At 67.6% G+C, this 27597-nt stretch overlaps 11 non-coding genes across 11 annotated transcripts; all 11 read right to left on the bottom strand.

Annotated features, from left to right (window-relative positions):
• Nucleotides 1–173: 173 nt before the first annotated feature.
• On the bottom strand, nucleotides 174–292 carry LOC132512204 (5S ribosomal RNA). Its single transcript, XR_009537938.1, has one exon. It is a non-coding gene; the product is annotated as a 5S ribosomal RNA (ribosomal RNA).
• Nucleotides 293–3011: 2719 nt separating this feature from the next.
• On the bottom strand, nucleotides 3012–3130 carry LOC132512203 (5S ribosomal RNA). Its single transcript, XR_009537937.1, has one exon. It is a non-coding gene; the product is annotated as a 5S ribosomal RNA (ribosomal RNA).
• Nucleotides 3131–4080: 950 nt separating this feature from the next.
• On the bottom strand, nucleotides 4081–4200 carry LOC132512366 (5S ribosomal RNA). Its single transcript, XR_009538102.1, has one exon. It is a non-coding gene; the product is annotated as a 5S ribosomal RNA (ribosomal RNA).
• Nucleotides 4201–6925: 2725 nt separating this feature from the next.
• Nucleotides 6926–7044, bottom strand: LOC132512201 (5S ribosomal RNA). The gene has a single exon (XR_009537936.1). It is a non-coding gene; the product is annotated as a 5S ribosomal RNA (ribosomal RNA).
• A 2723-nt stretch (nucleotides 7045–9767) lies between these two features.
• Nucleotides 9768–9886, bottom strand: LOC132512200 (5S ribosomal RNA). The gene has a single exon (XR_009537935.1). It is a non-coding gene; the product is annotated as a 5S ribosomal RNA (ribosomal RNA).
• Nucleotides 9887–12599: 2713 nt separating this feature from the next.
• Nucleotides 12600–12718, bottom strand: LOC132512198 (5S ribosomal RNA). The gene has a single exon (XR_009537933.1). It is a non-coding gene; the product is annotated as a 5S ribosomal RNA (ribosomal RNA).
• Nucleotides 12719–15443: 2725 nt separating this feature from the next.
• On the bottom strand, nucleotides 15444–15562 carry LOC132512197 (5S ribosomal RNA). The gene has a single exon (XR_009537932.1). It is a non-coding gene; the product is annotated as a 5S ribosomal RNA (ribosomal RNA).
• Nucleotides 15563–18286: 2724 nt separating this feature from the next.
• LOC132512195 (5S ribosomal RNA) lies at nucleotides 18287–18405 on the bottom strand. Its single transcript, XR_009537931.1, has one exon. It is a non-coding gene; the product is annotated as a 5S ribosomal RNA (ribosomal RNA).
• Nucleotides 18406–21134: 2729 nt separating this feature from the next.
• Nucleotides 21135–21253, bottom strand: LOC132512194 (5S ribosomal RNA). Its single transcript, XR_009537930.1, has one exon. It is a non-coding gene; the product is annotated as a 5S ribosomal RNA (ribosomal RNA).
• A 2728-nt stretch (nucleotides 21254–23981) lies between these two features.
• LOC132512193 (5S ribosomal RNA) lies at nucleotides 23982–24100 on the bottom strand. The gene has a single exon (XR_009537929.1). It is a non-coding gene; the product is annotated as a 5S ribosomal RNA (ribosomal RNA).
• A 2725-nt stretch (nucleotides 24101–26825) lies between these two features.
• LOC132512192 (5S ribosomal RNA) lies at nucleotides 26826–26944 on the bottom strand. The gene has a single exon (XR_009537928.1). It is a non-coding gene; the product is annotated as a 5S ribosomal RNA (ribosomal RNA).
• Between the last annotated feature and the right edge of the window lie 653 nt (nucleotides 26945–27597).

Genomic DNA, 27597 nt, shown 5'->3' with positions numbered 1-27597 from the left:
CTGGCCGGCCGGGCCGGCGGGGAGCGCCCCCGCCGGCGCGCGCCGTGGTGGGAGGGGCCTGAGGAGGCGGGGCCTGCAGCGGGGCCCGGCGGGGGCGGTGCCCGGCGGGGGCGGTGCCGGCGGCCCCCGCCGCGGGCGAGTGAAGGAGAAGGCGGGCGGAGCGGGAGGCAAAAAGCCTACAGCACCCGGTATTCCCAGGCGGTCTCCCATCCAAGTACTAACCAGGCCCGACCCTGCTTAGCTTCCGAGATCAGACGAGATCGGGCGCGTTCAGGGTGGTATGGCCGTAGACGGGGGCGGGGGCCGCGGGCTGCCTCTTGAGGCCCACTTTCGCTGGCGCTGGCGCCTTAACGCCAGCCCGGCGGCCGGCCCGCCCCGGCAGGGCCCCCTCGCCCGCCCAGGCAGGGGGAACGGAGGTCTCGGGTATCGGGCGGCGGCGGAGGGTTTGGCGACCACCTCCCAGCCCAGGGCGGCCGTGACCCAGCAAACCTTTCGGCGCTTGGCGCCCCGCCCAAGATCCCGCACGTCGCTCACAGGCACGTGGCCCCGGAGGCTTCAGGGCCCGGGGCCCGCGGTCCCTTGGGCCTCGGCCCTGCCCGCCCACGCGGCGCTAGGCGCAGCCCGGCCGCAGCCCGGGCCGGCCCTCCTGCCCGACAGCAGCTGGCCCGAAGCCACTGGGAGCCACCATTGAGTCGCCACGGCCCCTCAGCCCCGGCCAGGCCACCCTTGCCCCCACAGCCCCCGCCGAGCTCAGGACCCCGCCCCTGGTGGCCGGCAGGCCCGGGGAAGCGGCCCCTGCCCTCGATCCCGCTCCCGCACCCGGCCGCGGTGACACGCCAGAGGGGCGGGGTGGTGTGGGGGGGGGCTTCTGTCGGAGGGAGCTGTGGAGGGACACACCGGCACACAGGTGGCGGCGCCGGGGCTGGGCGCCGGTGGGGGCGGCCAGGTGCAGGTCGAGGGGCTCGCGGGCCGAAAGGACGGCAACTGGGCCCGCGGCGGAGTCTGGGTCTGGAGGGCTCTGAGCCTCCATCCGCTCTGGTGCCTCGGGGCTACCGGCCCGAAGCCTGGTAGCGCGACACCCCACCGGCCCACAGACGTAGCCTCCCCAGCTGTGCTCACAGCGAGTCCAACCGCAGCCTGCACCCCTCCACGGGACACTTGGATTACTCCCGCGATCCCCACGAGGTGCGGCACCCGGCGGCCGAATGGGCTGAGATCCTGCCCTTGCGGCGCCCTGTGGCCACCTCCGCCTCCCTCACGGTACTGGCCGAGGCCTCGGACCAGCGGGCCCCGGCTCCCAGCTCAGCGCTGCTCCTCCGCCCCTCTCACCTCCTGCCCGACGTCCAGGCTACCGAGCACCCTCCACCCCCGCCCACCTTCATGCCACTCAGCCGGAACCCGGGAGGCCATGCCAACTACCAGGTGTATGACAGTCTGGTGCTGAAGCGGCAACCGCAGGAGGGCCAAGCGCGGGCCAACTCGCTGCTACCTTCCACCTCGGCCTCCAGGCCCTCTCTGCACGGGAGCCAGACTGGGAAAATGAACTTACCAGCAGCAAATGGGGGCAGGGGCAGGGGGCGGCAGGGCATGGAGAGAGGAATAAAGAGCGCCAGAGTCCAGGAAACATTGGTGGTCTGTGGCTTGGAAGCGCCACTCCTTCTGCCAGCCTGGGTCCCTGCGCTTGGCTTCCTGCAATAAGAAGCCAGTGTCCCCTTCTTGGCCTGAGGGTCCCTTTGGTTTAGTGGCCACAGTTCCGCCAGCAGGCCCCTCCTGGTCCTATACCATGCACTAAGTACATCTGCAGCTGCAGACTCCAAACCCCTGGTCTCTGGGCACCTCCTCTGTGTCTCAGCTGTCCCTGTCCACAGAGAGCCTCATACAAGAAGTTGCTTCCAAACTGGGAGGTTCCACATCTGGGCAGGTCCAGCTCCAGGCCCAGTGAAGGGCATGAAGAAGGCTGAGGCTCTGGACTCCAGCCAGGCCTTCAGCAGGCCTCTGAGGCCAAGGTCTTCCTAGTCTCAAGAGGGGCCAAGAGACGCAATGCGTCATTTGAACAAGTGAGTCAGCGGGCGGTGAGCGAATGAATGACCGCTCGAGGGGATGTATGCCGGCCACCGGGCCCTGTTTGACTGTCCAGCCTCAGCTTACCTGACCCTGGTTACCAGGGAATGCCACTCTGGGCCCTCCTTTTCATCCCCCTCCCTCACTGTGACCTCACCACCTGCCCCATTATGACCCAGTCTGGCTCCCAGTTAAAACTGGAGGGCAGGGGGCCCAGGCAGTCCTGGGACCAACGGCCATGGGTGAGCGAAACTACTACCGAGCCGAGCCGTTCACTGGCCCCATCCCCAGGAAATGCCAGGAGCAAGGATACTCAATTCTTCTGATCCCGGTCAGCTTCATCTTGCTCAACGTGGGGATCAACGTGGTGACTATGGTCAGGGCAGGATCTGTGCAGCGCGGTTGGGGGAGCCCTGGGGTCTTGAAGGGGCTGAGGTGGGAGGGCTGCTGGGGTGTGACCGGACAAGGGTTGGATTTCAGGGCTCACCCTGCTCCCGGCCTCCCCCCTCCCCTTCTTCCCTCAACTCTGGAGGCATCTGAAGAGATTCTTGCGGGCACTTTTCAATCGTATTTTCCACAAAGGTGAGTGGGCGCCGGCGTGGGTTCAGGGGATGTGGGCCTGTCCCCTTTCTTCTATCCCTGCCTTGATTCTCAGCCCCTCAGGAACCCAGGCCCTGACCCATCTCGCCTTTCCCCACAGACAAGCAAGCCAGCTGTGTAGGCAGCCATCGCATGTGCATGCGCTGCTCCGTGGATCCCAAGAACCTGTGCTCAAGAGTTTCTTCCCGCTTCTGCCATCGCCCAAGCTTCCTGCTCGGGCAGGCAAACCACCTTGACTACTGCCTGCAGCGGGGCTCGGCGGGGGCGGAGCCGGCTGCCCCCCACCCCCACCCCCCCCACCCCCCGCCGCGGGCGAGTGAAGGAGAAGGCGGGCGGAGCGGGAGGCAAAAAGCCTACAGCACCCGGTATTCCCAGGCGGTCTCCCATCCAAGTACTAACCAGGCCCGACCCTGCTTAGCTTCCGAGATCAGACGAGATCGGGCGCGTTCAGGGTGGTATGGCCGTAGACGGGGGCGGGGGCCGCGGGCTGCCTCTTGAGGCCCACTTTCGCTGGCGCTGGCGCCTTAACGCCAGCCCGGCGGCCGGCCCGCCCGGCAGGGCCCCCTCGCCCGCCCAGGCAGGGGGAACGGAGGTCTCGGGTATCGGGCGGCGGCGGAGGGTTTGGCGACCACCTCCCAGCCCAGGGCGGCCGTGACCCAGCAAACCCTTCGGCGCTTGGCGCCCCGCCCAAGATCCCGCACGTCGCTCACAGGCACGTGGCCCCGGAGGCTTCAGGGCCCGGGGCCCGCGGTCCCTTTGGGCCTCGGCCCTGCCCGCCCACGCGGCGCTAGGCGCAGCCCGGCCGCAGCCCGGCCGGCCCTCCTGCCCGACAGCAGCTGGCCCGAAGCCACTGGGAGCCACCATTGAGTCGCCACGGCCCCTCAGCCCCGGCCAGGCCACCCTTGCCCCCACAGCCCCCGCCGAGCTCAGGACCCCGCCCCTGGTGGCCGGCAGGCCCGGGGAAGCGGCCCCTGCCCTCGATCCCGCTCCCGCACCCGGCCGCGGTGACACGCCAGAGGGGCGGGGTGGTGGGGGGGGGGGCTTCTGTCGGAGGGAGCTGTGGAGGGACACACCGGCACACAGGTGGCGGCGCCGGGCTGGGCGCCGGTGGGGGCGGCCAGGTGCAGGTCGAGGGGCTCGCGGGCCGAAAGGACGGCAACTGGGCCCGCGGCGGAGTCTGAGTCCGGGCCAGCCGCCCCAGGAGCGTCTGGGGTGCGGCTGCCTTCCAGGGCCGCCTTCTGGCCGCCTGGCCGGCCGGGCCGGCGGGGAGCGCCCCCGCCGGCGCGCGCCGTGGTGGGAGGGGCCTGAGGAGGCGGGGCCTGCAGCGGGGCCCGGCGGGGGCGGTGCCCGGCGGGGGCGGTGCCGGCGGCCCCCGCCGCGGGCGAGTGAAGGAGAAGGCGGGCGGAGCGGGAGGCAAAAAGCCTACAGCACCCGGTATTCCCAGGCGGTCTCCCATCCAAGTACTAACCAGGCCCCGACCCTGCTTAGCTTCCGAGATCAGACGAGATCGGGCGCGTTCAGGGTGGTATGGCCGTAGACGGGGGCGGGGGCCGCGGGCTGCCTCTTGAGGCCCACTTTCGCTGGCGCTGGCGCCTTAACGCCAGCCCGGCGGCCGGCCCGCCCCGGCAGGGCCCCCTCGCCCGCCCAGGCAGGGGGAACGAGGTCTCGGGTATCGGGCGGCGGCGGAGGGTTTGGCGACCACCTCCCAGCCCAGGGCGGCCGTGACCCAGCAAACCTTTCGGCGCTTGGCGCCCCGCCCAAGATCCCGCACGTCGCTCACAGGCACGTGGCCCCGGAGGCTTCAGGGCCCGGGGCCCGCGGTCCCTTGGGCCTCGGCCCTGCCCGCCCACGCGGCGCTAGGCGCAGCCCGGCCGCAGCCCGGGCCGGCCCTCCTGCCCGACAGCAGCTGGCCCGAAGCCACTGGGAGCCACCATTGAGTCGCCACGGCCCCTCAGCCCCGGCCAGGCCACCCTTGCCCCCACAGCCCCCGCCGAGCTCAGGACCCCGCCCCTGGTGGCCGGCAGGCCCGGGGAAGCGGCCCCTGCCCTCGATCCCCGCTCCCGCACCCGGCCGCGGTGACACGCCAGAGGGGCGGGGTGGTGTGGGGGGGGGCTTCTGTCGGAGGGAGCTGTGGAGGACACACCGGCACACAGGTGGCGGCGCCGGGGCTGGGCGCCGGTGGGGGCGGCCAGGTGCAGGTCGAGGGGCTCGCGGGCCGAAAGGACGGCAACTGGGCCCGCGGCGGAGTCTGGGTCTGGAGGGCTCTGAGCCTCCATCCGCTCTGGTGCCTCGGGGCTACCGGCCCGAAGCCTGGTAGCGCGACACCCCACCGGCCCACAGACGTAGCCTCCCCAGCTGTGCTCACAGCGAGTCCAACCGCAGCCTGCACCCCTCCACGGGACACTTGGATTACTCCCGCGATCCCCACGAGGTGCGGCACCCGGCGGCCGAATGGGCTGAGATCCTGCCCTTGCGGCGCCCTGTGGCCACCTCCGCCTCCCTCACGGTACTGGCCGAGGCCTCGGACCAGCGGGCCCCGGCTCCCAGCTCAGCGCTGCTCCTCCGCCCCTCTCACCTCCTGCCCGACGTCCAGGCTACCGAGCACCCTCCACCCCCGCCCACCTTCATGCCACTCAGCCGGAACCCGGGAGGCCATGCCAACTACCAGGTGTATGACAGTCTGGTGCTGAAGCGGCAACCGCAGGAGGGCCAAGCGCGGGCCAACTCGCTGCTACCTTCCACCTCGGCCTCCAGGCCCTCTCTGCACGGGAGCCAGACTGGGAAAATGAACTTACCAGCAGCAAATGGGGGCAGGGGCAGGGGGCGGCAGGGCATGGAGAGAGGAATAAAGAGCGCCAGAGTCCAGGAAACATTGGTGGTCTGTGGCTTGGAAGCGCCACTCCTTCTGCCAGCCTGGGTCCCTGCGCTTGGCTTCCTGCAATAAGAAGCCAGTGTCCCCTTCTTGGCCTGAGGGTCCCTTTGGTTTAGTGGCCACAGTTCCGCCAGCAGGCCCCTCCTGGTCCTATACCATGCACTAAGTACATCTGCAGCTGCAGACTCCAAACCCCTGGTCTCTGGGCACCTCCTCTGTGTCTCAGCTGTCCCTGTCCACAGAGAGCCTCATACAAGAAGTTGCTTCCAAACTGGGAGGTTCCACATCTGGGCAGGTCCAGCTCCAGGCCCAGTGAAGGGCATGAAGAAGGCTGAGGCTCTGGACTCCAGCCAGGCCTTCAGCAGGCCTCTGAGGCCAAGGTCTTCCTAGTCTCAAGAGGGGCCAAGAGACGCAATGCGTCATTTGAACAAGTGAGTCAGCGGGCGGTGAGCGAATGAATGACCGCTCGAGGGGATGTATGCCGGCCACCGGGCCCTGTTTGACTGTCCAGCCTCAGCTTACCTGACCCTGGTTACCAGGGAATGCCACTCTGGGCCCTCCTTTTCATCCCCCTCCCTCACTGTGACCTCACCACCTGCCCCATTATGACCCAGTCTGGCTCCCAGTTAAAACTGGAGGGCAGGGGGCCCAGGCAGTCCTGGGACCAACGGCCATGGGTGAGCGAAACTACTACCGAGCCGAGCCGTTCACTGGCCCCATCCCCAGGAAATGCCAGGAGCAAGGATACTCAATTCTTCTGATCCCGGTCAGCTTCATCTTGCTCAACGTGGGGATCAACGTGGTGACTATGGTCAGGGCAGGATCTGTGCAGCGCGGTTGGGGGAGCCCTGGGGTCTTGAAGGGGCTGAGGTGGGAGGGCTGCTGGGGTGTGACCGGACAAGGGTTGGATTTCAGGGCTCACCCTGCTCCCGGCCTCCCCCCTCCCCTTCTTCCCTCAACTCTGGAGGCATCTGAAGAGATTCTTGCGGGCACTTTTCAATCGTATTTTCCACAAAGGTGAGTGGGCGCCGGCGTGGGTTCAGGGGATGTGGGCCTGTCCCCTTTCTTCTATCCCTGCCTTGATTCTCAGCCCCTCAGGAACCCAGGCCCTGACCCATCTCGCCTTTCCCCACAGACAAGCAAGCCAGCTGTGTAGGCAGCCATCGCATGTGCATGCGCTGCTCCGTGGATCCCAAGAACCTGTGCTCAAGAGTTTCTTCCCGCTTCTGCCATCGCCCAAGCTTCCTGCTCGGGCAGGCAAACCACCTTGACTACTGCCTGCAGCGGGGCTCGGCGGGGGCGGAGCCGGCTGCCCCCCACCCCCACCCCCACCCCCCCCCCCCCCCCGCCGCGGGCGAGTGAAGGAGAAGGCGGGCGGAGCGGGAGGCAAAAAGCCTACAGCACCCGGTATTCCCAGGCGGTCTCCCATCCAAGTACTAACCAGGCCCGACCCTGCTTAGCTTCCGAGATCAGACGAGATCGGGCGCGTTCAGGGTGGTATGGCCGTAGACGGGGGCGGGGGCCGCGGGCTGCCTCTTGAGGCCCACTTTCGCTGGCGCTGGCGCCTTAACGCCAGCCCGGCGGCCGGCCCGCCCCGGCAGGGCCCCCTCGCCCGCCCAGGCAGGGGGAACGGAGGTCTCGGGTATCGGGCGGCGGCGGAGGGTTTGGCGACCACCTCCCAGCCCAGGGCGGCCGACCCAGCAAACCCTTCGGCGCTTGGCGCCCCGCCCAAGATCCCGCACGTCGCTCACAGGCACGTGGCCCCGGAGGCTTCAGGGCCCGGGGCCCGCGGTCCCTTGGGCCTCGGCCCTGCCCGCCCACGCGGCGCTAGGCGCAGCCCGGCCGCAGCCCGGGCCGGCCCTCCTGCCCGACAGCAGCTGGCCCGAAGCCACTGGGAGCCACCATTGAGTCGCCACGGCCCCTCAGCCCCGGCCAGGCCACCCTTGCCCCCACAGCCCCCGCCGAGCTCAGGACCCCGCCCCTGGTGGCCGGCAGGCCCGGGGAAGCGGCCCCTGCCCTCGATCCCGCTCCCGCACCCGGCCGCGGTGACACGCCAGAGGGGCGGGGTGGTGTGGGGGGGGGGCTTTTGTCGGAGGGAGCTGTGGAGGGACACACCGGCACACAGGTGGCGGCGCCGGGGCTGGGCGCCGGTGGGGGCGGCCAGGTGCAGGTCGAGGGGCTCGCGGGCCGAAAGGACGGCAACTGGGCCCGCGGCGGAGTCTGGGTCTGGAGGGCTCTGAGCCTCCATCCGCTCTGGTGCCTCGGGGCTACCGGCCCGAAGCCTGGTAGCGCGACACCCCACCGGCCCACAGACGTAGCCTCCCCAGCTGTGCTCACAGCGAGTCCAACCGCAGCCCGCACCCCTCCACGGGACACTTGGATTACTCCCGCGATCCCCACGAGGTGCGGCACCCGGCGGCCGAATGGGCTGAGATCCTGCCCTTGCGGCGCCCTGTGGCCACCTCCGCCTCCCTCACGGTACTGGCCGAGGCCTCGGACCAGCGGGCCCCGGCTCCCAGCTCAGCGCTGCTCCTCCGCCCCTCTCACCTCCTGCCCGACGTCCAGGCTACCGAGCACCCTCCACCCCCGCCCACCTTCATGCCACTCAGCCGGAACCCGGGAGGCCATGCCAACTACCAGGTGTATGACAGTCTGGTGCTGAAGCGGCAACCGCAGGAGGGCCAAGCGCGGGCCAACTCGCTGCTACCTTCCACCTCGGCCTCCAGGCCCTCTCTGCACGGGAGCCAGACTGGGAAAATGAACTTACCAGCAGCAAATGGGGGCAGGGGCAGGGGGCGGCAGGGCATGGAGAGAGGAATAAAGAGCGCCAGAGTCCAGGAAACATTGGTGGTCTGTGGCTTGGAAGCGCCACTCCTTCTGCCAGCCTGGGTCCCTGCGCTTGGCTTCCTGCAATAAGAAGCCAGTGTCCCCTTCTTGGCCTGAGGGTCCCTTTGGTTTAGTGGCCACAGTTCCGCCAGCAGGCCCCTCCTGGTCCTATACCATGCACTAAGTACATCTGCAGCTGCAGACTCCAAACCCCTGGTCTCTGGGCACCTCCTCTGTGTCTCAGCTGTCCCTGTCCACAGAGAGCCTCATACAAGAAGTTGCTTCCAAACTGGGAGGTTCCACATCTGGGCAGGTCCAGCTCCAGGCCCAGTGAAGGGCATGAAGAAGGCTGAGGCTCTGGACTCCAGCCAGGCCTTCAGCAGGCCTCTGAGGCCAAGGTCTTCCTAGTCTCAAGAGGGGCCAAGAGACGCAATGTGTCATTTGAACAAGTGAGTCAGCGGGCGGTGAGCGAATGAATGACCGCTCGAGGGGATGTATGCCGGCCACCGGGCCCTGTTTGACTGTCCAGCCTCAGCTTACCTGACCCTGGTTACCAGGGAATGCCACTCTGGGCCCTCCTTTTCATCCCCCTCCCTCACTGTGACCTCACCACCTGCCCCATTATGACCCAGTCTGGCTCCCAGTTAAAACTGGAGGGCAGGGGGCCCAGGCAGTCCTGGGACCAACGGCCATGGGTGAGCGAAACTACTACCGAGCCGAGCCGTTCACTGGCCCCATCCCCAGGAAATGCCAGGAGCAAGGATACTCAATTCTTCTGATCCCGGTCAGCTTCATCTTGCTCAACGTGGGGATCAACGTGGTGACTATGGTCAGGGCAGGATCTGTGCAGCGCGGTTGGGGGAGCCCTGGGGTCTTGAAGGGGCTGAGGTGGGAGGGCTGCTGGGGTGTGACCGGACAAGGGTTGGATTTCAGGGCTCACCCTGCTCCCGGCCTCCCCCCTCCCCTTCTTCCCTCAACTGTGGAGGCATCTGAAGAGATTCTTGCGGGCACTTTTCAATCGTATTTTCCACAAAGGTGAGTGGGCGCCGGCGTGGGTTCAGGGGATGTGGGCCTGTCCCCTTTCTTCTATCCCTGCCTTGATTCTCAGCCCCTCAGGAACCCAGGCCCTGACCCATCTCGCCTTTCCCCACAGACAAGCAAGCCAGCTGTGTAGGCAGCCATCGCATGTGCATGCGCTGCTCCGTGGATCCCAAGAACCTGTGCTCAAGAGTTTCTTCCCGCTTCTGCCATCGCCCAAGCTTCCTGCTCGGGCAGGCAAACCACCTTGACTACTGCCTGCAGCGGGGCTCGGCGGGGGCGGAGCCGGCTGCCCCCCACCCCCACCCCCACCCCCCACCCCCCCGCCGCGGGCGAGTGAAGGAGAAGGCGGGCGGAGCGGGAGGCAAAAAGCCTACAGCACCCGGTATTCCCAGGCGGTCTCCCATCCAAGTACTAACCAGGCCCGACCCTGCTTAGCTTCCGAGATCAGACGAGATCGGGCGCGTTCAGGGTGGTATGGCCGTAGACGGGGGCGGGGGCCGCGGGCTGCCTCTTGAGGCCCACTTTCGCTGGCGCTGGCGCCTTAACGCCAGCCCGGCGGCCGGCCCGCCCCGGCAGGGCCCCCTCGCCCGCCCAGGCAGGGGGAACGGAGGTCTCGGGTATCGGGCGGCGGCGGAGGGTTTGGCGACCACCTCCCAGCCCAGGGCGGCCGTGACCCAGCAAACCCTTCGGCGCTTGGCGCCCCGCCCAAGATCCCGCACGTCGCTCACAGGCACGTGGCCCCGGAGGCTTCAGGGCCCGGGGCCCGCGGTCCCTTGGGCCTCGGCCCTGCCCGCCCACGCGGCGCTAGGCGCAGCCCGGCCGCAGCCCGGGCCGGCCCTCCTGCCCGACAGCAGCTGGCCCGAAGCCACTGGGAGCCACCATTGAGTCGCCACGGCCCCTCAGCCCCGGCCAGGCCACCCTTGCCCCCACAGCCCCCGCCGAGCTCAGGACCCCGCCCCTGGTGGCCGGCAGGCCCGGGGAAGCGGCCCCTGCCCTCGATCCCGCTCCCGCACCCGGCCGCGGTGACACGCCAGAGGGGCGGGGTGGTGTGGGGGGGGGGCTTCTGTCGGAGGGAGCTGTGGAGGGACACACCGGCACACAGGTGGCGGCGCCGGGGCTGGGCGCCGGTGGGGGCGGCCAGGTGCAGGTCGAGGGGCTCGCGGGCCGAAAGGACGGCAACTGGGCCCGCGGCGGAGTCTGGGTCTGGAGGGCTCTGAGCCTCCATCCGCTCTGGTGCCTCGGGGCTACCGGCCCGAAGCCTGGTAGCGCGACACCCCACCGGCCCACAGACGTAGCCTCCCCAGCTGTGCTCACAGCGAGTCCAACCGCAGCCTGCACCCCTCCACGGGACACTTGGATTACTCCCGCGATCCCCACGAGGTGCGGCACCCGGCGGCCGAATGGGCTGAGATCCTGCCCTTGCGGCGCCCTGTGGCCACCTCCGCCTCCCTCACGGTACTGGCCGAGGCCTCGGACCAGCGGGCCCCGGCTCCCAGCTCAGCGCTGCTCCTCCGCCCCTCTCACCTCCTGCCCGACGTCCAGGCTACCGAGCACCCTCCACCCCCGCCCACCTTCATGCCACTCAGCCGGAACCCGGGAGGCAATGCCAACTACCAGGTGTATGACCGTCTGGTGCTGAAGCGGCAACCGCAGGAGGGCCAAGCGCGGGCCAACTCGCTGCTACCTTCCACCTCGGCCTCCAGGCCCTCTCTGCACGGGAGCCAGACTGGGAAAATGAACTTACCAGCAGCAAATGGGGGCAGGGGCAGGGGGCGGCAGGGCATGGAGAGAGGAATAAAGAGCGCCAGAGTCCAGGAAACATTGGTGGTCTGTGGCTTGGAAGCGCCACTCCTTCTGCCAGCCTGGGTCCCTGCGCTTGGCTTCCTGCAATAAGAAGCCAGTGTCCCCTTCTTGGCCTGAGGGTCCCTTTGGTTTAGTGGCCACAGTTCCGCCAGCAGGCCCCTCCTGGTCCTATACCATGCACTAAGTACATCTGCAGCTGCAGACTCCAAACCCCTGGTCTCTGGGCACCTCCTCTGTGTCTCAGCTGTCCCTGTCCACAGAGAGCCTCATACAAGAAGTTGCTTCCAAACTGGGAGGTTCCACATCTGGGCAGGTCCAGCTCCAGGCCCAGTGAAGGGCATGAAGAAGGCTGAGGCTCTGGACTCCAGCCAGGCCTTCAGCAGGCCTCTGAGGCCAAGGTCTTCCTAGTCTCAAGAGGGGCCAAGAGACGCAATGTGTCATTTGAACAAGTGAGTCAGCGGGCGGTGAGCGAATGAATGACCGCTCGAGGGGATGTATGCCGGCCACCGGGCCCTGTTTGACTGTCCAGCCTCAGCTTACCTGACCCTGGTTACCAGGGAATGCCACTCTGGGCCCTCCTTTTCATCCCCCTCCCTCACTGTGACCTCACCACCTGCCCCATTATGACCCAGTCTGGCTCCCAGTTAAAACTGGAGGGCAGGGGGCCCAGGCAGTCCTGGGACCAACGGCCATGGGTGAGCGAAACTACTACCGAGCCGAGCCGTTCACTGGCCCCATCCCCAGGAAATGCCAGGAGCAAGGATACTCAATTCTTCTGATCCCGGTCAGCTTCATCTTGCTCAACGTGGGGATCAACGTGGTGACTATGGTCAGGGCAGGATCTGTGCAGCGCGGTTGGGGGAGCCCTGGGGTCTTGAAGGGGCTGAGGTGGGAGGGCTGCTGGGGTGTGACCGGACAAGGGTTGGATTTCAGGGCTCACCCTGCTCCCGGCCTCCCCCCTCCCCTTCTTCCCTCAACTGTGGAGGCATCTGAAGAGATTCTTGCGGGCACTTTTCAATCGTATTTTCCACAAAGGTGAGTGGGCGCCGGCGTGGGTTCAGGGGATGTGGGCCTGTCCCCTTTCTTCTATCCCTGCCTTGATTCTCAGCCCCTCAGGAACCCAGGCCCTGACCCATCTCGCCTTTCCCCACAGACAAGCAAGCCAGCTGTGTAGGCAGCCATCGCATGTGCATGCGCTGCTCCGTGGATCCCAAGAACCTGTGCTCAAGAGTTTCTTCCCGCTTCTGCCATCGCCCAAGCTTCCTGCTCGGGCAGGCAAACCACCTTGACTACTGCCTGCAGCGGGGCTCGGCGGGGGCGGAGCCGGCTGCCCCCCACCCCCCCCCCCCCCGCCGCGGGCGAGTGAAGGAGAAGGCGGGCGGAGCGGGAGGCAAAAAGCCTACAGCACCCGGTATTCCCAGGCGGTCTCCCATCCAAGTACTAACCAGGCCCGACCCTGCTTAGCTTCCGAGATCAGACGAGATCGGGCGCGTTCAGGGTGGTATGGCCGTAGACGGGGGCGGGGGCCGCGGGCTGCCTCTTGAGGCCCACTTTCGCTGGCGCTGGCGCCTTAACGCCAGCCCGGCGGCCGGCCCGCCCCGGCAGGGCCCCCTCGCCCGCCCAGGCAGGGGGAACGGAGGTCTCGGGTATCGGGCGGCGGCGGAGGGTTTGGCGACCACCTCCCAGCCCAGGGCGGCCGTGACCCAGCAAACCCTTCGGCGCTTGGCGCCCCGCCCAAGATCCCGCACGTCGCTCACAGGCACGTGGCCCCGGAGGCTTCAGGGCCCGGGGCCCGCGGTCCCTTGGGCCTCGGCCCTGCCCGCCCACGCGGCGCTAGGCGCAGCCCGGCCGCAGCCCGGGCCGGCCCTCCTGCCCGACAGCAGCTGGCCCGAAGCCACTGGGAGCCACCATTGAGTCGCCACGGCCCCTCAGCCCCGGCCAGGCCACCCTTGCCCCCACAGCCCCCGCCGAGCTCAGGACCCCGCCCCTGGTGGCCGGCAGGCCCGGGGAAGCGGCCCCTGCCCTCGATCCCGCTCCCGCACCCGGCCGCGGTGACACGCCAGAGGGGCGGGGTGGTGTGGGGGGGGGGCTTCTGTCGGAGGGAGCTGTGGAGGGACACACCGGCACACAGGTGGCGGCGCCGGGGCTGGGCGCCGGTGGGGGCGGCCAGGTGCAGGTCGAGGGGCTCGCGGGCCGAAAGGACGGCAACTGGGCCCGCGGCGGAGTCTGGGTCTGGAGGGCTCTGAGCCTCCATCCGCTCTGGTGCCTCGGGGCTACCGGCCCGAAGCCTGGTAGCGCGACACCCCACCGGCCCACAGACGTAGCCTCCCCAGCTGTGCTCACAGCGAGTCCAACCGCAGCCCGCACCCCTCCACGGGACACTTGGATTACTCCCGCGATCCCCACGAGGTGCGGCACCCGGCGGCCGAATGGGCTGAGATCCTGCCCTTGCGGCGCCCTGTGGCCACCTCCGCCTCCCTCACGGTACTGGCCGAGGCCTCGGACCAGCGGGCCCCGGCTCCCAGCTCAGCGCTGCTCCTCCGCCCCTCTCACCTCCTGCCCGACGTCCAGGCTACCGAGCACCCTCCACCCCCGCCCACCTTCATGCCACTCAGCCGGAACCCGGGAGGCCATGCCAACTACCAGGTGTATGACCGTCTGGTGCTGAAGCGGCAACCGCAGGAGGGCCAAGCGCGGGCCAACTCGCTGCTACCTTCCACCTCGGCCTCCAGGCCCTCTCTGCACGGGAGCCAGACTGGGAAAATGAACTTACCAGCAGCAAATGGGGGCAGGGGCAGGGGGCGGCAGGGCATGGAGAGAGGAATAAAGAGCGCCAGAGTCCAGGAAACATTGGTGGTCTGTGGCTTGGAAGCGCCACTCCTTCTGCCAGCCTGGGTCCCTGCGCTTGGCTTCCTGCAATAAGAAGCCAGTGTCCCCTTCTTGGCCTGAGGGTCCCTTTGGTTTAGTGGCCACAGTTCCGCCAGCAGGCCCCTCCTGGTCCTATACCATGCACTAAGTACATCTGCAGCTGCAGACTCCAAACCCCTGGTCTCTGGGCACCTCCTCTGTGTCTCAGCTGTCCCTGTCCACAGAGAGCCTCATACAAGAAGTTGCTTCCAAACTGGGAGGTTCCACATCTGGGCAGGTCCAGCTCCAGGCCCAGTGAAGGGCATGAAGAAGGCTGAGGCTCTGGACTCCAGCCAGGCCTTCAGCAGGCCTCTGAGGCCAAGGTCTTCCTAGTCTCAAGAGGGGCCAAGAGACGCAATGTGTCATTTGAACAAGTGAGTCAGCGGGCGGTGAGCGAATGAATGACCGCTCGAGGGGATGTATGCCGGCCACCGGGCCCTGTTTGACTGTCCAGCCTCAGCTTACCTGACCCTGGTTACCAGGGAATGCCACTCTGGGCCCTCCTTTTCATCCCCCTCCCTCACTGTGACCTCACCACCTGCCCCATTATGACCCAGTCTGGCTCCCAGTTAAAACTGGAGGGCAGGGGGCCCAGGCAGTCCTGGGACCAACGGCCATGGGTGAGCGAAACTACTACCGAGCCGAGCCGTTCACTGGCCCCATCCCCAGGAAATGCCAGGAGCAAGGATACTCAATTCTTCTGATCCCGGTCAGCTTCATCTTGCTCAACGTGGGGATCAACGTGGTGACTATGGTCAGGGCAGGATCTGTGCAGCGCGGTTGGGGGAGCCCTGGGGTCTTGAAGGGGCTGAGGTGGGAGGGCTGCTGGGGTGTGACCGGACAAGGGTTGGATTTCAGGGCTCACCCTGCTCCCGGCCTCCCCCCTCCCCTTCTTCCCTCAACTGTGGAGGCATCTGAAGAGATTCTTGCGGGCACTTTTCAATCGTATTTTCCACAAAGGTGAGTGGGCGCCGGCGTGGGTTCAGGGGATGTGGGCCTGTCCCCTTTCTTCTATCCCTGCCTTGATTCTCAGCCCCTCAGGAACCCAGGCCCTGACCCATCTCGCCTTTCCCCACAGACAAGCAAGCCAGCTGTGTAGGCAGCCATCGCATGTGCATGCGCTGCTCCGTGGATCCCAAGAACCTGTGCTCAAGAGTTTCTTCCCGCTTCTGCCATCGCCCAAGCTTCCTGCTCGGGCAGGCAAACCACCTTGACTACTGCCTGCAGCGGGGCTCGGCGGGGGCGGAGCCGGCTGCCCCCCACCCCCACCCCCACCCCCCACCCCCCCGCCGCGGGCGAGTGAAGGAGAAGGCGGGCGGAGCGGGAGGCAAAAAGCCTACAGCACCCGGTATTCCCAGGCGGTCTCCCATCCAAGTACTAACCAGGCCCGACCCTGCTTAGCTTCCGAGATCAGACGAGATCGGGCGCGTTCAGGGTGGTATGGCCGTAGACGGGGGCGGGGGCCGCGGGCTGCCTCTTGAGGCCCACTTTCGCTGGCGCTGGCGCCTTAACGCCAGCCCGGCGGCCGGCCCGCCCCGGCAGGGCCCCCTCGCCCGCCCAGGCAGGGGGAACGGAGGTCTCGGGTATCGGGCGGCGGCGGAGGGTTTGGCGACCACCTCCCAGCCCAGGGCGGCCGTGACCCAGCAAACCCTTCGGCGCTTGGCGCCCCGCCCAAGATCCCGCACGTCGCTCACAGGCACGTGGCCCCGGAGGCTTCAGGGCCCGGGGCCCGCGGTCCCTTGGGCCTCGGCCCTGCCCGCCCACGCGGCGCTAGGCGCAGCCCGGCCGCAGCCCGGGCCGGCCCTCCTGCCCGACAGCAGCTGGCCCGAAGCCACTGGGAGCCACCATTGAGTCGCCACGGCCCCTCAGCCCCGGCCAGGCCACCCTTGCCCCCACAGCCCCCGCCGAGCTCAGGACCCCGCCCCTGGTGGCCGGCAGGCCCGGGGAAGCGGCCCCTGCCCTCGATCCCGCTCCCGCACCCGGCCGCGGTGACACGCCAGAGGGGCGGGGTGGTGTGGGGGGGGGCTTCTGTCGGAGGGAGCTGTGGAGGGACACACCGGCACACAGGTGGCGGCGCCGGGGCTGGGCGCCGGTGGGGGCGGCCAGGTGCAGGTCGAGGGGCTCGCGGGCCGAAAGGACGGCAACTGGGCCCGCGGCGGAGTCTGGGTCTGGAGGGCTCTGAGCCTCCATCCGCTCTGGTGCCTCGGGGCTACCGGCCCGAAGCCTGGTAGCGCGACACCCCACCGGCCCACAGACGTAGCCTCCCCAGCTGTGCTCACAGCGAGTCCAACCGCAGCCCGCACCCCTCCACGGGACACTTGGATTACTCCCGCGATCCCCACGAGGTGCGGCACCCGGCGGCCGAATGGGCTGAGATCCTGCCCTTGCGGCGCCCTGTGGCCACCTCCGCCTCCCTCACGGTACTGGCCGAGGCCTCGGACCAGCGGGCCCCGGCTCCCAGCTCAGCGCTGCTCCTCCGCCCCTCTCACCTCCTGCCCGACGTCCAGGCTACCGAGCACCCTCCACCCCCGCCCACCTTCATGCCACTCAGCCGGAACCCGGGAGGCCATGCCAACTACCAGGTGTATGACCGTCTGGTGCTGAAGCGGCAACCGCAGGAGGGCCAAGCGCGGGCCAACTCGCTGCTACCTTCCACCTCGGCCTCCAGGCCCTCTCTGCACGGGAGCCAGACTGGGAAAATGAACTTACCAGCAGCAAATGGGGGCAGGGGCAGGGGGCGGCAGGGCATGGAGAGAGGAATAAAGAGCGCCAGAGTCCAGGAAACATTGGTGGTCTGTGGCTTGGAAGCGCCACTCCTTCTGCCAGCCTGGGTCCCTGCGCTTGGCTTCCTGCAATAAGAAGCCAGTGTCCCCTTCTTGGCCTGAGGGTCCCTTTGGTTTAGTGGCCACAGTTCCGCCAGCAGGCCCCTCCTGGTCCTATACCATGCACTAAGTACATCTGCAGCTGCAGACTCCAAACCCCTGGTCTCTGGGCACCTCCTCTGTGTCTCAGCTGTCCCTGTCCACAGAGAGCCTCATACAAGAAGTTGCTTCCAAACTGGGAGGTTCCACATCTGGGCAGGTCCAGCTCCAGGCCCAGTGAAGGGCATGAAGAAGGCTGAGGCTCTGGACTCCAGCCAGGCCTTCAGCAGGCCTCTGAGGCCAAGGTCTTCCTAGTCTCAAGAGGGGCCAAGAGACGCAATGTGTCATTTGAACAAGTGAGTCAGCGGGCGGTGAGCGAATGAATGACCGCTCGAGGGGATGTATGCCGGCCACCGGGCCCTGTTTGACTGTCCAGCCTCAGCTTACCTGACCCTGGTTACCAGGGAATGCCACTCTGGGCCCTCCTTTTCATCCCCCTCCCTCACTGTGACCTCACCACCTGCCCCATTATGACCCAGTCTGGCTCCCAGTTAAAACTGGAGGGCAGGGGGCCCAGGCAGTCCTGGGACCAACGGCCATGGGTGAGCGAAACTACTACCGAGCCGAGCCGTTCACTGGCCCCATCCCCAGGAAATGCCAGGAGCAAGGATACTCAATTCTTCTGATCCCGGTCAGCTTCATCTTGCTCAACGTGGGGATCAACGTGGTGACTATGGTCAGGGCAGGATCTGTGCAGCGCGGTTGGGGGAGCCCTGGGGTCTTGAAGGGGCTGAGGTGGGAGGGCTGCTGGGGTGTGACCGGACAAGGGTTGGATTTCAGGGCTCACCCTGCTCCCGGCCTCCCCCCTCCCCTTCTTCCCTCAACTGTGGAGGCATCTGAAGAGATTCTTGCGGGCACTTTTCAATCGTATTTTCCACAAAGGTGAGTGGGCGCCGGCGTGGGTTCAGGGGATGTGGGCCTGTCCCCTTTCTTCTATCCCTGCCTTGATTCTCAGCCCCTCAGGAACCCAGGCCCTGACCCATCTCGCCTTTCCCCACAGACAAGCAAGCCAGCTGTGTAGGCAGCCATCGCATGTGCATGCGCTGCTCCGTGGATCCCAAGAACCTGTGCTCAAGAGTTTCTTCCCGCTTCTGCCATCGCCCAAGCTTCCTGCTCGGGCAGGCAAACCACCTTGACTACTGCCTGCAGCGGGGCTCGGCGGGGGCGGAGCCGGCTGCCCCCCACCCCCACCCCCACCCCCCACCCCCCCGCCGCGGGCGAGTGAAGGAGAAGGCGGGCGGAGCGGGAGGCAAAAAGCCTACAGCACCCGGTATTCCCAGGCGGTCTCCCATCCAAGTACTAACCAGGCCCGACCCTGCTTAGCTTCCGAGATCAGACGAGATCGGGCGCGTTCAGGGTGGTATGGCCGTAGACGGGGGCGGGGGCCGCGGGCTGCCTCTTGAGGCCCACTTTCGCTGGCGCTGGCGCCTTAACGCCAGCCCGGCGGCCGGCCCGCCCCGGCAGGGCCCCCTCGCCCGCCCAGGCAGGGGGAACGGAGGTCTCGGGTATCGGGCGGCGGCGGAGGGTTTGGCGACCACCTCCCAGCCCAGGGCGGCCGTGACCCAGCAAACCCTTCGGCGCTTGGCGCCCCGCCCAAGATCCCGCACGTCGCTCACAGGCACGTGGCCCCGGAGGCTTCAGGGCCCGGGGCCCGCGGTCCCTTGGGCCTCGGCCCTGCCCGCCCACGCGGCGCTAGGCGCAGCCCGGCCGCAGCCCGGGCCGGCCCTCCTGCCCGACAGCAGCTGGCCCGAAGCCACTGGGAGCCACCATTGAGTCGCCACGGCCCCTCAGCCCCGGCCAGGCCACCCTTGCCCCCACAGCCCCCGCCGAGCTCAGGACCCCGCCCCTGGTGGCCGGCAGGCCCGGGGAAGCGGCCCCTGCCCTCGATCCCGCTCCCGCACCCGGCCGCGGTGACACGCCAGAGGGGCGGGGTGGTGTGGGGGGGGGGCTTCTGTCGGAGGGAGCTGTGGAGGGACACACCGGCACACAGGTGGCGGCGCCGGGGCTGGGCGCCGGTGGGGGCGGCCAGGTGCAGGTCGAGGGGCTCGCGGGCCGAAAGGACGGCAACTGGGCCCGCGGCGGAGTCTGGGTCTGGAGGGCTCTGAGCCTCCATCCGCTCTGGTGCCTCGGGGCTACCGGCCCGAAGCCTGGTAGCGCGACACCCCACCGGCCCACAGACGTAGCCTCCCCAGCTGTGCTCACAGCGAGTCCAACCGCAGCCCGCACCCCTCCACGGGACACTTGGATTACTCCCGCGATCCCCACGAGGTGCGGCACCCGGCGGCCGAATGGGCTGAGATCCTGCCCTTGCGGCGCCCTGTGGCCACCTCCGCCTCCCTCACGGTACTGGCCGAGGCCTCGGACCAGCGGGCCCCGGCTCCCAGCTCAGCGCTGCTCCTCCGCCCCTCTCACCTCCTGCCCGACGTCCAGGCTACCGAGCACCCTCCACCCCCGCCCACCTTCATGCCACTCAGCCGGAACCCGGGAGGCAATGCCAACTACCAGGTGTATGACCGTCTGGTGCTGAAGCGGCAACCGCAGGAGGGCCAAGCGCGGGCCAACTCGCTGCTACCTTCCACCTCGGCCTCCAGGCCCTCTCTGCACGGGAGCCAGACTGGGAAAATGAACTTACCAGCAGCAAATGGGGGCAGGGGCAGGGGGCGGCAGGGCATGGAGAGAGGAATAAAGAGCGCCAGAGTCCAGGAAACATTGGTGGTCTGTGGCTTGGAAGCGCCACTCCTTCTGCCAGCCTGGGTCCCTGCGCTTGGCTTCCTGCAATAAGAAGCCAGTGTCCCCTTCTTGGCCTGAGGGTCCCTTTGGTTTAGTGGCCACAGTTCCGCCAGCAGGCCCCTCCTGGTCCTATACCATGCACTAAGTACATCTGCAGCTGCAGACTCCAAACCCCTGGTCTCTGGGCACCTCCTCTGTGTCTCAGCTGTCCCTGTCCACAGAGAGCCTCATACAAGAAGTTGCTTCCAAACTGGGAGGTTCCACATCTGGGCAGGTCCAGCTCCAGGCCCAGTGAAGGGCATGAAGAAGGCTGAGGCTCTGGACTCCAGCCAGGCCTTCAGCAGGCCTCTGAGGCCAAGGTCTTCCTAGTCTCAAGAGGGGCCAAGAGACGCAATGTGTCATTTGAACAAGTGAGTCAGCGGGCGGTGAGCGAATGAATGACCGCTCGAGGGGATGTATGCCGGCCACCGGGCCCTGTTTGACTGTCCAGCCTCAGCTTACCTGACCCTGGTTACCAGGGAATGCCACTCTGGGCCCTCCTTTTCATCCCCCTCCCTCACTGTGACCTCACCACCTGCCCCATTATGACCCAGTCTGGCTCCCAGTTAAAACTGGAGGGCAGGGGGCCCAGGCAGTCCTGGGACCAACGGCCATGGGTGAGCGAAACTACTACCGAGCCGAGCCGTTCACTGGCCCCATCCCCAGGAAATGCCAGGAGCAAGGATACTCAATTCTTCTGATCCCGGTCAGCTTCATCTTGCTCAACGTGGGGATCAACGTGGTGACTATGGTCAGGGCAGGATCTGTGCAGCGCGGTTGGGGGAGCCCTGGGGTCTTGAAGGGGCTGAGGTGGGAGGGCTGCTGGGGTGTGACCGGACAAGGGTTGGATTTCAGGGCTCACCCTGCTCCCGGCCTCCCCCCTCCCCCTTCTTCCCTCAACTCTGGAGGCATCTGAAGAGATTCTTGCGGGCACTTTTCAATCGTATTTTCCACAAAAGGTGAGTGGGCGCCGGCGTGGGTTCAGGGGATGTGGGCCTGTCCCCTTTCTTCTATCCCTGCCTTGATTCTCAGCCCCTCAGGAACCCAGGCCCTGACCCATCTCGCCTTTCCCCACAGACAAGCAAGCCAGCTGTGTAGGCAGCCATCGCATGTGCATGCGCTGCTCCGTGGATCCCAAGAACCTGTGCTCAAGAGTTTCTTCCCGCTTCTGCCATCGCCCAAGCTTCCTGCTCGGGCAGGCAAACCACCTTGACTACTGCCTGCAGCGGGGCTCGGCGGGGGCGGAGCCGGCTGCCCCCCACCCCCGACCCCCACCCCCCCACCCCCCCGCCGCGGGCGAGTGAAGGAGAAGGCGGGCGGAGCGGGAGGCAAAAAGCCTACAGCACCCGGTATTCCCAGGCGGTCTCCCATCCAAGTACTAACCAGGCCCGACCCTGCTTAGCTTCCGAGATCAGACGAGATCGGGCGCGTTCAGGGTGGTATGGCCGTAGACGGGGGCGGGGGCCGCGGGCTGCCTCTTGAGGCCCACTTTCGCTGGCGCTGGCGCCTTAACGCCAGCCCGGCGGCCGGCCCGCCCCGGCAGGGCCCCCTCGCCCGCCCAGGCAGGGGGAACGGAGGTCTCGGGTATCGGGCGGCGGCGGAGGGTTTGGCGACCACCTCCCAGCCCAGGGCGGCCGTGACCCAGCAAACCCTTCGGCGCTTGGCGCCCCGCCCAAGATCCCGCACGTCGCTCACAGGCACGTGGCCCCCGGAGGCTTCAGGGCCCGGGGCCCGCGGTCCCTTGGGCCTCGGCCCTGCCCGCCCACGCGGCGCTAGGCGCAGCCCGGCCGCAGCCCGGGCCGGCCCTCCTGCCCGACAGCAGCTGGCCCGAAGCCACTGGGAGCCACCATTGAGTCGCCACGGCCCCTCAGCCCCGGCCAGGCCACCCTTGCCCCCACAGCCCCGCCGAGCTCAGGACCCCGCCCCTGGTGGCCGGCAGGCCCGGGGAAGCGGCCCCTGCCCTCGATCCCGCTCCCGCACCCGGCCGCGGTGACACGCCAGAGGGGCGGGGTGGTGTGGGGGGGGGGCTTCTGTCGGAGGGAGCTGTGGAGGGACACACCGGCACACAGGTGGCGGCGCCGGGGGCTGGGCGCCGGTGGGGGCGGCCAGGTGCAGGTCGAGGGGCTCGCGGGCCGAAAGGACGGCAACTGGGCCCGCGGCGGAGTCTGGGTCTGGAGGGCTCTGAGCCTCCATCCGCTCTGGTGCCTCGGGGCTACCGGCCCGAAGCCTGGTAGCGCGACACCCCACCGGCCCACAGACGTAGCCTCCCCAGCTGTGCTCACAGCGAGTCCAACCGCAGCCCGCACACCCTCCACGGGACACTTGGATTACTCCCGCGATCCCACGAGGTGCGGCACCCGGCGGCCGAATGGGCTGAGATCCTGCCCTTGCGGCGCCCTGTGGCCACCTCCGCCTCCCTCACGGTACTGGCCGAGGCCTCGGACAAGCGGGCCCCGGCTCCCAGCTCAGCGCTGCTCCTCCGCCCCTCTCACCTCCTGCCCGACGTCCAGGCTACCGAGCACCCTCCACCCCCGCCCACCTTCATGCCACTCAGCCGGAACCCGGGAGGCCATGCCAACTACCAGGTGTATGACCGTCTGGTGCTGAAGCGGCAACCGCAGGAGGGCCAAGCGCGGGCCAACTCGCTGCTACCTTCCACCTCGGCCTCCAGGCCCTCTCTGCACGGGAGCCAGACTGGGAAAATGAACTTACCAGCAGCAAATGGGGGCAGGGGCAGGGGGCGGCAGGGCATGGAGAGAGGAATAAAGAGCGCCAGAGTCCAGGAAACATTGGTGGTCTGTGGCTTGGAAGCGGCCACTCCTTCTGCCAGCCTGGGTCCCTGCGCTTGGCTTCCTGCAATAAGAAGCCAGTGTCCCCTTCTTGGCCTGAGGGTCCCTTTGGTTTAGTGGCCACAGTTCCGCCAGCAGGCCCCTCCTGGTCCTATACCATGCACTAAGTACATCTGCAGCTGCAGACTCCAAACCCCCTGGTCTCTGGGCACCTCCTCTGTGTCTCAGCTGTCCCTGTCCACAGAGAGCCTCATACAAGAAGTTGCTTCCAAACTGGGAGGTTCCACATCTGGGCAGGTCCAGCTCCAGGCCCAGTGAAGGGCATGAAGAAGGCTGAGGCTCTGGACTCCAGCCAGGCCTTCAGCAGGCCTCTGAGGCCAAGGTCTTCCTAGTCTCAAGAGGGGCCAAGAGACGCAATGTGTCATTTGAACAAGTGAGTCAGCGGGCGGTGAGCGAATGAATGACCGCTCGAGGGGATGTATGCCGGCCACCGGGCCCTGTTTGACTGTCCAGCCTCAGCTTACCTGACCCTGGTTACCAGGGAATGCCACTCTGGGCCCTCCTTTTCATCCCCCTCCCTCACTGTGACCTCACCACCTGCCCCATTATGACCCAGTCTGGCTCCCAGTTAAAACTGGAGGGCAGGGGGCCCAGGCAGTCCTGGGACCAACGGCCATGGGTGAGCGAAACTACTACCGAGCCGAGCCGTTCACTGGCCCCATCCCCAGGAAATGCCAGGAGCAAGGATACTCAATTCTTCTGATCCCGGTCAGCTTCATCTTGCTCAACGTGGGGATCAACGTGGTGACTATGGTCAGGGCAGGATCTGTGCAGCGCGGTTGGGGGAGCCCTGGGGTCTTGAAGGGGCTGAGGTGGGAGGGCTGCTGGGGTGTGACCGGACAAGGGTTGGATTTCAGGGCTCACCCTGCTCCCGGCCTCCCCCCTCCCCTTCTTCCCTCAACTGTGGAGGCATCTGAAGAGATTCTTGCGGGCACTTTTCAATCGTATTTTCCACAAAGGTGAGTGGGCGCCGGCGTGGGTTCAGGGGATGTGGGCCTGTCCCCTTTCTTCTATCCCTGCCTTGATTCTCAGCCCCTCAGGAACCCAGGCCCTGACCCATCTCGCCTTTCCCCACAGACAAGCAAGCCAGCTGTGTAGGCAGCCATCGCATGTGCATGCGCTGCTCCGTGGATCCCAAGAACCTGTGCTCAAGAGTTTCTTCCCGCTTCTGCCATCGCCCAAGCTTCCTGCTCGGGCAGGCAAACCACCTTGACTACTGCCTGCAGCGGGGCTCGGCGGGGGCGGAGCCGGCTGCCCCCCACCCCCACCCCCACCCCCCACCCCCCCGCCGCGGGCGAGTGAAGGAGAAGGCGGGCGGAGCGGGAGGCAAAAAGCCTACAGCACCCGGTATTCCCAGGCGGTCTCCCATCCAAGTACTAACCAGGCCCGACCCTGCTTAGCTTCCGAGATCAGACGAGATCGGGCGCGTTCAGGGTGGTATGGCCGTAGACGGGGGCGGGGGCCGCGGGCTGCCTCTTGAGGCCCACTTTCGCTGGCGCTGGCGCCTTAACGCCAGCCCGGCGGCCGGCCCGCCCCGGCAGGGCCCCCTCGCCCGCCCAGGCAGGGGGAACGGAGGTCTCGGGTATCGGGCGGCGGCGGAGGGTTTGGCGACCACCTCCCAGCCCAGGGCGGCCGTGACCCAGCAAACCCTTCGGCGCTTGGCGCCCCGCCCAAGATCCCGCACGTCGCTCACAGGCACGTGGCCCCGGAGGCTTCAGGGCCCGGGGCCCGCGGTCCCTTGGGCCTCGGCCCTGCCCGCCCACGCGGCGCTAGGCGCAGCCCGGCCGCAGCCCGGGCCGGCCCTCCTGCCCGACAGCAGCTGGCCCGAAGCCACTGGGAGCCACCATTGAGTCGCCACGGCCCCTCAGCCCCGGCCAGGCCACCCTTGCCCCCACAGCCCCCGCCGAGCTCAGGACCCCGCCCCTGGTGGCCGGCAGGCCCGGGGAAGCGGCCCCTGCCCTCGATCCCGCTCCCGCACCCGGCCGCGGTGACACGCCAGAGGGGCGGGGTGGTGTGGGGGGGGGGCTTCTGTCGGAGGGAGCTGTGGAGGGACACACCGGCACACAGGTGGCGGCGCCGGGGCTGGGCGCCGGTGGGGGCGGCCAGGTGCAGGTCGAGGGGCTCGCGGGCCGAAAGGACGGCAACTGGGCCCGCGGCGGAGTCTGGGTCTGGAGGGCTCTGAGCCTCCATCCGCTCTGGTGCCTCGGGGCTACCGGCCCGAAGCCTGGTAGCGCGACACCCCACCGGCCCACAGACGTAGCCTCCCCAGCTGTGCTCACAGCGAGTCCAACCGCAGCCCGCACCCCTCCACGGGACACTTGGATTACTCCCGCGATCCCCACGAGGTGCGGCACCCGGCGGCCGAATGGGCTGAGATCCTGCCCTTGCGGCGCCCTGTGGCCACCTCCGCCTCCCTCACGGTACTGGCCGAGGCCTCGGACCAGCGGGCCCCGGCTCCCAGCTCAGCGCTGCTCCTCCGCCCCTCTCACCTCCTGCCCGACGTCCAGGCTACCGAGCACCCTCCACCCCCGCCCACCTTCATGCCACTCAGCCGGAACCCGGGAGGCAATGCCAACTACCAGGTGTATGACCGTCTGGTGCTGAAGCGGCAACCGCAGGAGGGCCAAGCGCGGGCCAACTCGCTGCTACCTTCCACCTCGGCCTCCAGGCCCTCTCTGCACGGGAGCCAGACTGGGAAAATGAACTTACCAGCAGCAAATGGGGGCAGGGGCAGGGGGCGGCAGGGCATGGAGAGAGGAATAAAGAGCGCCAGAGTCCAGGAAACATTGGTGGTCTGTGGCTTGGAAGCGCCACTCCTTCTGCCAGCCTGGGTCCCTGCGCTTGGCTTCCTGCAATAAGAAGCCAGTGTCCCCTTCTTGGCCTGAGGGTCCCTTTGGTTTAGTGGCCACAGTTCCGCCAGCAGGCCCCTCCTGGTCCTATACCATGCACTAAGTACATCTGCAGCTGCAGACTCCAAACCCCTGGTCTCTGGGCACCTCCTCTGTGTCTCAGCTGTCCCTGTCCACAGAGAGCCTCATACAAGAAGTTGCTTCCAAACTGGGAGGTTCCACATCTGGGCAGGTCCAGCTCCAGGCCCAGTGAAGGGCATGAAGAAGGCTGAGGCTCTGGACTCCAGCCAGGCCTTCAGCAGGCCTCTGAGGCCAAGGTCTTCCTAGTCTCAAGAGGGGCCAAGAGACGCAATGTGTCATTTGAACAAGTGAGTCAGCGGGCGGTGAGCGAATGAATGACCGCTCGAGGGGATGTATGCCGGCCACCGGGCCCTGTTTGACTGTCCAGCCTCAGCTTACCTGACCCTGGTTACCAGGGAATGCCACTCTGGGCCCTCCTTTTCATCCCCCTCCCTCACTGTGACCTCACCACCTGCCCCATTATGACCCAGTCTGGCTCCCAGTTAAAACTGGAGGGCAGGGGGCCCAGGCAGTCCTGGGACCAACGGCCATGGGTGAGCGAAACTACTACCGAGCCGAGCCGTTCACTGGCCCCATCCCCAGGAAATGCCAGGAGCAAGGATACTCAATTCTTCTGATCCCGGTCAGCTTCATCTTGCTCAACGTGGGGATCAACGTGGTGACTATGGTCAGGGCAGGATCTGTGCAGCGCGGTTGGGGGAGCCCTGGGGTCTTGAAGGGGCTGAGGTGGGAGGGCTGCTGGGGTGTGACCGGACAAGGGTTGGATTTCAGGGCTCACCCTGCTCCCGGCCTCCCCCCTCCCCTTCTTCCCTCAACTCTGGAGGCATCTGAAGAGATTCTTGCGGGCACTTTTCAATCGTATTTTCCACAAAGGTGAGTGGGCGCCGGCGTGGGTTCAGGGGATGTGGGCCTGTCCCCTTTCTTCTATCCCTGCCTTGATTCTCAGCCCCTCAGGAACCCAGGCCCTGACCCATCTCGCCTTTCCCCACAGACAAGCAAGCCAGCTGTGTAGGCAGCCATCGCATGTGCATGCGCTGCTCCGTGGATCCCAAGAACCTGTGCTCAAGAGTTTCTTCCCGCTTCTGCCATCGCCCAAGCTTCCTGCTCGGGCAGGCAAACCACCTTGACTACTGCCTGCAGCGGGGCTCGGCGGGGGCGGAGCCGGCTGCCCCCCACCCCCACCCCCACCCCCCACCCCCCCGCCGCGGGCGAGTGAAGGAGAAGGCGGGCGGAGCGGGAGGCAAAAAGCCTACAGCACCCGGTATTCCCAGGCGGTCTCCCATCCAAGTACTAACCAGGCCCGACCCTGCTTAGCTTCCGAGATCAGACGAGATCGGGCGCGTTCAGGGTGGTATGGCCGTAGACGGGGGCGGGGGCCGCGGGCTGCCTCTTGAGGCCCACTTTCGCTGGCGCTGGCGCCTTAACGCCAGCCCGGCGGCCGGCCCGCCCCGGCAGGGCCCCCTCGCCCGCCCAGGCAGGGGGAACGGAGGTCTCGGGTATCGGGCGGCGGCGGAGGGTTTGGCGACCACCTCCCAGCCCAGGGCGGCCGTGACCCAGCAAACCCTTCGGCGCTTGGCGCCCCGCCCAAGATCCCGCACGTCGCTCACAGGCACGTGGCCCCGGAGGCTTCAGGGCCCGGGGCCCGCGGTCCCTTGGGCCTCGGCCCTGCCCGCCCACGCGGCGCTAGGCGCAGCCCGGCCGCAGCCCGGGCCGGCCCTCCTGCCCGACAGCAGCTGGCCCGAAGCCACTGGGAGCCACCATTGAGTCGCCACGGCCCCTCAGCCCCGGCCAGGCCACCCTTGCCCCCACAGCCCCCGCCGAGCTCAGGACCCCGCCCCTGGTGGCCGGCAGGCCCGGGGAAGCGGCCCCTGCCCTCGATCCCGCTCCCGCACCCGGCCGCGGTGACACGCCAGAGGGGCGGGGTGGTGTGGGGGGGGGGCTTCTGTCGGAGGGAGCTGTGGAGGGACACACCGGCACACAGGTGGCGGCGCCGGGGCTGGGCGCCGGTGGGGGCGGCC

Source organism: Lagenorhynchus albirostris, chromosome 20 (assembly GCF_949774975.1).
Source record: "Lagenorhynchus albirostris chromosome 20, mLagAlb1.1, whole genome shotgun sequence".
NCBI lineage: Eukaryota > Metazoa > Chordata > Mammalia > Artiodactyla > Delphinidae > Lagenorhynchus > Lagenorhynchus albirostris.
This window is presented reverse-complemented; position numbering and strand designations above follow the sequence as displayed.